The 7,797-nt window shown below is 48.4% G+C and overlaps 1 long non-coding RNA gene across 1 annotated transcript; it reads left to right on the top strand.

Moving 5' to 3' along the window:
• The first annotated feature begins 3,129 nt into the window (after positions 1-3,129).
• On the top strand, positions 3,130-7,039 carry LOC138831793 (uncharacterized). Its single transcript, XR_011373456.1, has 3 exons — positions 3,130-3,380; positions 4,400-4,473; positions 6,806-7,039. It is a non-coding gene; the product is annotated as an uncharacterized lncRNA (long non-coding RNA).
• The last annotated feature ends 758 nt before the right edge of the window (positions 7,040-7,797 follow it).

Below are 7,797 nucleotides of genomic sequence, written 5' to 3'. Positions count from 1 at the left end.
CTCTCCGCACACACCACCACTACCACCTTCAACCCCATTCACAAGGGGGTATTTGATAGTAAGGACTTTGGCAGTGATTAGGCAAGGGGATGAACTGAACTAATGTCCTTGCCCCTCCTTCCATGTGAATGAGCCATCCGTTCAAGAAGCAGCCCTCCCTAGACTCTAAACCTGCCAGTGCCTGGATCCTAGATGTCCTTCCACAGAACTGTAGCAGATGAATGTCTGAAGTTCGCACTCCACTCAGAGTGAGGTATTTTGTCATTGGAGCGTGGGCATGCAAAAACACTGGTAAAAACAAAGCTGAAGTACAGAGACAGCCATGGAGTCAGCCTGGCCCAGACAGCACATTGGACACGTGGTTTTCGCACAAAGCTTGTCTGGTATCACAGACATGCATCCTTTGCTGTGGTAAGGGCTGGCCTCCGTGTTTCATTCCCCCTGACGCTTCCTGTGTTCTCTGTCAGCAGCCACCAGGACACCCCAGGATCTCATCCTGGAGATTGTGTGACAACACACAGAACCAGGAGGTCAGTGTGCATTCTGTGTATGTGGCAACACACAGAACCAGGGTCTCGGTGTGCATTCTGTGTGTGACAGAGAACAAGCATCTCAGTGTGTGTTCTGTGTTTGACACTACACAACCAGGACATTGCTGTCATTCCGTGTGTGTGGCAGCACAAAGAACCAGGGTCTCAGTGTGCCTTCTGTGTGTGTAACAACACACAGGCTATCCATGTGTGTTCTGTGTGTGTGGCAACACAAAGAACCAGGGTATCAACGCTCAGCTCTGAAACTGGCTAGAGACAACATAGTTTATAAGAAAAGCTACTCACCTCTCAGAAATTACAATCCTTAGGGGTGAACTGAAATGTATTTATTTTGTCCCCTTCCTACTTGGAAGAAAATGGAAGAGAGGCTGGGTGCCAGTGGCTCACAGCTGTCATCCTAGCTACTCAGGAGGCTGAGATCTGAGGATCACAGTTCAAAGCCAGCCTGGGCAAGAAAGTCCAGGAGACTCTTATCTCCAATAAACCACTCAGAAAACTGGAAGTAGCACTGTGGCTCAAGTGGGAGAGTGCTGGCCTTGAGCTGAAGAGCTGAGGGACAGCACCCAGGCCCAGAGTTCAAGGCCCCACGACCAACCAAAACAAAACAAAGAAGAAAGTGAGAGCTAGAACTTCCTGCTCCACAAGAGAACATCTAACTGTCTCAGTCTGGAGTGAGGCAGACAGGAAAGGAAGCTGGACAACCAGGGGTCAGTAGGCCGCGGCCCTGACCGGCTCCTGTCGTCTGGAGCTAAGACATTGAGGGCAGTGCTGTGACAGCGCGTGCCTCACGCGGACTTCTTAGGCCTTGTGAAGGGATTTGTAGGTGTTATCAAGATTTAAACAGGTAGACATTCATGGGAGAGATTACCCTCAGGATGTGGGTGGGCCTCATCTCATCAGTGGAAGGCCTGAAGAGCAAAGACAAGAGTTTCCCAATGAAGACAGAAGTCTCGAGATTACAACACAAAAATCCAGCTTGAGTTTCTAGCCTGCCCCTAGCCTGATCTCAGGACTAGAAGAGCTCATCTACATCTAAATCTCCAGCCTACTACTCTGCCCTATTTTTCTAGCCTCCAAAATCACGTGATTCAATTCTTTAAAACTAACCTTTTTGCACAGGCCTGTGTCTAGAAATGCACAGATCTCGACATATACAGTTCAGACATACAGACGGGATGAAAGTATAAATACAGATGGGAATGCAGACATGCCTGTATTCAATTGGTCTGACTTCTCTGAAGAACTCTGACAAAAAAAAAGGTAGAAATGATGGATGGTCCCTCCCTACCTGAAGAAGACTGGAGTCCCAAGAGCAGAGGTGACCTGGGTACCTGGAGACCAATTCTGAAGCCATCTTTCTACCCTGGATGGTACAAAGCTCCCGTGCTGGTCCCCTGTGCTTCCCCAGAGAAAGTCCCTCATCAGAAAAGACAAGGAGAACCACGGAGGGTTGCAGCTCAAGTCAAAGCAGATATAGAAAAGTCTAGCTGGGCTAACGAACCTCCATCAAGTGGGACCGTGAAGGCCTACAAAACTTGTAAGAATGCACCAGGACTTTTGCTACAGTTCACGTATTGGAAATGTCGCCCTCTATGTCATGTGTGGAAGATTAGGTCTGGGGGCTTTGATGACTTCTTGAGGTATGAAAGCATTCACCTTGGGGGCAGAGTAGTAAGCAAAGAGGCAAGAGAAAAGGCCCCGGTCACACAGGCCGCGCTGGTCTGAGTGACGCCAATGTGATAGTCTATAAAGAGGCGTGGAGAGACAGAGCGGGCGGTGGGAGTGTTTTTTGCATGGAGTCATACCCAGTGAGCATTGAAGAGTAGGGAGCTATTTCCTTCCCATGATTTCCTGTTCTAGATACACATGACTCATGGAGTCTCAAGTAGGGAGTTCTTCCCAGAAGTCCAGCAGGCCATCAGCATGGTCCTTTCTTACACCCGCTCCCATTTCAGGATAATTCTGCCCTGAGTCTTACGGTAGGATCTGATGAGAGATCTTGAGTGTCTCGTTGGCCCAGGACAGTATCTCTGCAACAAGGGAAAGAGATCAACAGCCCCAGAGGAGGGCTTTCCCCTGGGCACAGCACCCAGGCCCCGTGAGCTGGTCCTGGGCATGCTCCTGGGGGCCTCACAGGGATGGCCAGACTTTCCACCGCTGTGACAAGTGTCTGAGAAGAGAAATCAAGAGAAAAAAGATCTCACTTGGATCCTGGCTTTGAGGGCGGCAGTCTGCCGTGGCTGGAAGTGTGCGGTGGAGTAGAGGAGGTCACATCGTGGCAGACAGAATGTGCCCACTTTCGGAACCACTTCCCATTCACTCAGTCAACCTTTTCTAGAAACACCTGCTTTCAAATACGTGTGTGCTTTCCTCTTCTCCTAGGGACTTCTCAATCCAATCAGGTCGTCAATGGAGCCAAACCATGACAAGGCATTGGACAAGGGAGCCTTGAGGCATTGGACAGGGTTTTCTGAGGTCATGGGTCAGGGCCTCTGTGACAGCACGCGTGACCTCATAAGCAGAGGAAGAGAGGCCCCCGCAGACCTGCTCCTGCTCCACCAGGTAATACTTGGGCCTGTGGCAGCAGCCAGACCTCAGGAAAAGGACTTGGATATCCCAGGGCTTCCTGATCTCCCAAATCGTAAGAACTAGGTTCTCTTCATTATAAATCCTCCAGCACAGTCCTCTGGATGCTGGAAGAGAAAGGAGTGGGGCAGCCCCTGAGGACAGGACCCCTTCCCGTCCAAGATGAGAGACCTTCCACATGCTTCACCCTCGACTTACACAGCTCCAGAGACAGATGGGATAGAGACCATGCCATCAGCGGAGGTACCAAATGCGTTGTGCTGATGGTTGATGGTTAATTCCCTAGGCCGGTTCTACCCCTGGTGAGAGGAAGCTGTGGTTTTGGGTGCTTGTGTGTGAGCACTAGGATTCATCCTGTGTGCTGAAGCCTGACAGCTAAAATGGGAAAGTCTGTCAGGCGCCAGTGGCTCACGCCTGTCATCCTAGCTACTCAGGAGGCTAAGATTTGAGGATCGTGGTTCAAAGCCAGCCCGTGCAGGCAAGTCTGTGAGACTCTTATCTCCAAGGAACCACCAGAAAACCAGAAACAATGCTGTGGCTCAAAATGGTAAAATGCTAGCCTTGAACAAAAAAGCTCAGGGACAGCACCCAGGCCCTGAGTTCAAGTTCTACAACTGACCAAAAATGGAAAAAAAAAAAAAAAGAAGATGAGAAAATCTGCATCCTCGCTCAGAAAAGTTATAAACTATTCTCGATCTTTAGTCATTGTGTGTTTCCATCTGGGATCCACAAATGGTCAGGCATGTTCTAAATCGCAGCAAAATATTTCCACTTCATGTTCTGTGCTTCTTTCTGCCTTGATGTTAACATTTAAAAGCACGATCAGATTCTGAATGCCTGGATGCTCATGTTTGCCTTGGAATTCACGTTGTGAGACCGAAAGGTCGCCGATTCCTTTGGGTGCGATTCCAGTGGTCCCCCGGCCTTTGTTGATATTTAGTCAAAAAATTCATCTCTACATGAGGCAGCAAGAGGTTGGACATTGGATCACACCACTGTGATCCGAGGTGAGCCCGTGGGGGAGGGTAGAAGTAGAGATCAGCAGACAGGAGGCTTCATGATTGAACCGTGGTGTCAATAGTCAGAGGGAGAGAGGCCGGAAAAGGCCACCACACATGCCTGCTCACACCTCTAGCCAGCAAGAACACCAGGGCCAAGCGCAACAGCCAGAGTCAATCACCCACCCACCCAGTCTATGTTATTGAGCAGCAGAATTTGATTGGTACAATCACCAAAATGCCCACGTTAACTTTTGTCTCCAGAATCCCTAAGAAGGCTGCTTTCCTTTCAAGACTCCAGCTTCAAACCTCTTCTTGTGAGGAAGACTGCGTCAAAGGTTTGTACCCAAGTCCTGCTGGGCCTACCTCTGACCTCTGTCATGTGTGCTCTGTAAATTATGAGACCATGTGGAATCTGTGCCCACTATTATCTGAACGAGACTACTGAACGAGATAGTCTACAAGTGTTCATTATGATTGTCGTGTGTGTGTGTGCACGTGTGTGTGTGTGTGTGTGTGTGTGTGTGTGTGTGTGTATTTTACAAACACAAAACTAACATGGAACCTTAAAATCATAACCACAAAAGACCATCCCTTTTCCTTTTCCTGTGGCCAAACAAACGCCTATTTGTCCACTGAAGACACATTAGTTTGTATAAAGTGGAATTGCTATTTTGGAAAAGATAATTTATTAGCTTTGAAGCCCAAAGGAAAACGAGGTAGAAACAGCTGGCTGGGTGGGAGGTGGGGGCAGGGAATGTGTGATCTCTCTCTTCTCCAGAGAGCAGGATAACCTCCTTACTTGGGAAGTTGACTCTGGCACTGGGCCTAGAGCATAGAGCATTTCACAGCCTCAGGGGCGTGAGATGATTATGCTATTAAATCGAGTGCAAAGTCAATCAACAATACATCATAAAAATAAAAATGCAGCCTCTCAATGTAATTTAGCTCCCCAAAGATACCCCTGTGTTGGAAGCATAGAGAATCCAATCTAAAATGGCCACAAGCTTCCTTGCCCAAGGCAGGAAAGAGACCTATCAGTTCAAGCAGCTGAAATCCTTAAGAGACCATTCATTAGAAAGACATTGAGATGCTCTTCTCCCCAGTCTCCTGCTCAGTCCAGTCTGTGCTAATGAAGGCCTGGCCGCCTTCACAAGGTGTCTAACACACCTAAACACACTCTCAAAGCTAAGTGTGAATAACATAATGAGACTTTAATGGAGCCTCCAGAGCTGCTCCCTGCATGCCTGGGAACCTATAAAAACACTAGGGATGGGTGGTTCAAAAAAGAAAGCACAAGAAAACAAGCTTGCTTACATACTTAATGACTGTCTTCAGCACAAAGAGCCCAGGACTGGTCCCCTATACTCACTCCTCTCAATTACAAATGAAATCACACAATTTCACAAACTCAAACCCACCATCAGCCAGCAGGGCCTTGCCAACAGTGCAAAGAATGTTCCTGTCATTGAAAGAATATTTTGTGTGTTGTTATATTCCTACCACCCAGCTCATGGTATTTGTTAATGACAATACTTGGGAACTGGTTCACGATAGTTTGGCTCTCATGCTTTAAACAGAGACTTATGATTTAGTAATATGCTTGTTTTCCCCTTGAAAGTTACCCTAATCCATTTCTGATGCTATAACAAAATACCCCAATCAGGTTAATTTCTAAAGAACAGAAACCTATTTCTCATTATTCTGGAAGCTGGGAAGTCTGAGATCAAAGTGCAAACAAGTATTGAGAGCTTGCTTGGTATATCAGCCCATGAAAACACGGCAGAAGACATCACAGTACAGAAAGGCAGAGTGAAAAAAGAGAAACAGAGACAGAGAGACAGACCAACAGACACTCAGCCTTTTATAACAAGTGTGCAATTATACCCAGCCTGCTGACATGATCGTGTCGTGATCATCCCCAGGGCTTCTCCCCTCTGACAGCTCTCATCTCTTAACACTGTCTTGTCAGCAATTAAATTTCAGTATGGGTTACATTCAAACCACAGCACAGACATGCGGGCCATCACACACTGACATGAGACGTCTCTACACTATGGAAAGGTACACATTCCTCCCACTGATGTGGGACAAGGCAGCATTGCCATCCTACCAGAAGTTCTCAGTCAGACAAGGGAGTAGAGGCGTCAGGAAAAGGACTAAATCTCAGGTCAAAATATTGCGTTCAAGGTAATCACAAGCCGGTCGTGGGGATGGCTGAGGAATCTTGGGCTCTGTCACCCGAGGGGAAAAGAAGAGATGGCGGATGGAAGTAGAGTTGTATCAGAGAAATGGACACCCAAGCTCCAGGGTTTAGTAAAATGAGAGGACCATGAGCAATGATCAGAGCTAGTGGAAGAAGGTGAACTAGAAAGGCTGGAAAGGCCCCCGGCAGGGAGAGCCTGGGCACTGGCGGGGCGGAGGGCACTGGGTGGGACAAGTGCTGGGTGAGTCTGGAGAAGCTTCTGGATGCCACAGCCAGGCCCCCCACACAAGCCTGGAGTCCTCAGAAGCCAGGGGAGGCAAAGGCCTTCCCACACAGAGGGGTGAGGCATCTTCCGAAATCGTTTTGTTTAGGAAAGCACAGACGATGATGTCCACTGGTGAAGGAGAACAGGAAGAAGGGACAACTGGAGAAAACCAATGAATGACACAAACTCTCTCCAACAGGAGGAGGCTGATATTCCTGGGAAGTGGACACCGCTAGCCAACCTCAGCCCTGCATCCAGCAGAGAATAATTCAGGCAAGAAGTGTAATGGCACAGGTGATGGGTAAGGACACCTGCTGCGCTCTGGAATGCTCTGGAAGCCTGGAGAGTTGGACCCACATCTCGCAAGCCAGAGTTCATGCCCCACCTGACAGATGAGCCCTATCAAGGTTTTCCTTGAACATGAGGCAGCTCTTCTCCGAGGCAGCTGCCAGATTCTGCAAGCTCTGTACAGAGGGGTGATGGTCTTAAAATATATTCACAAATCCTTTTATAGTCCTCCCTTCAGTGGAGCTAATTGCTCTTCCTTCACATGTGGGCTCTATTTAGTGACTCACTTCTGATAAATAGAATGTAGCAGAAATGAGAGCTCAGAGAGCGACTTCTGAGTTTCTAAGGCACTGTGGCTTGCTTCCTTGTGGTTCTCTCTTGAATCACTCTATCTGGGGAAAGCCACTACCCCGTCCTGGGGACACATAAACACTCTGTGTGGAAATGAGGTGACTGGCCCAGCAGCCCAAGAGGGAAGCTGTCTCCATCCAAGAGCTGAGTGGCCAAGTTTGGAGACTGGTCTTCCAGTCTTCCAGCCCCAATCCAGCCTTGGTCTTGGTGGTGACTTCGGCCAATGGCTGGTCTGAAACTTCATGAGAGGCACTTCCAAATTCTTCACACAGAAACTCAAATCACAAATAGTTGCTGTCATACCCATCAGCATAGAGTGACTCGCTGTGCAGAAACAAGCAACTGATACAGGTGCAAAGAGCCAAACAGAAAAGGTCCTGCAGTCTTCCAGGACAGAGATGAAACTCACGGGGTTGTCAATGCAAGGCTGGCAGGGTCACTGCCGGACAGGACAGTGACTCTTACTGCCAGCGTAGCTCCTCTGTGAACTCTGCCCCGTCTGTTTGATTATTTTGTTGTGAAGTACGCTGGCTCTCTCTGCCTATTGAAAAG

Source organism: Dipodomys merriami, unplaced genomic scaffold (assembly GCF_024711535.1).
Source record: "Dipodomys merriami isolate MVZ:Mamm:240054 unplaced genomic scaffold, mDipMer1.0.p SCAF_2, whole genome shotgun sequence".
Classification (NCBI taxonomy): domain Eukaryota; kingdom Metazoa; phylum Chordata; class Mammalia; order Rodentia; family Heteromyidae; genus Dipodomys; species Dipodomys merriami.
This window is presented reverse-complemented; position numbering and strand designations above follow the sequence as displayed.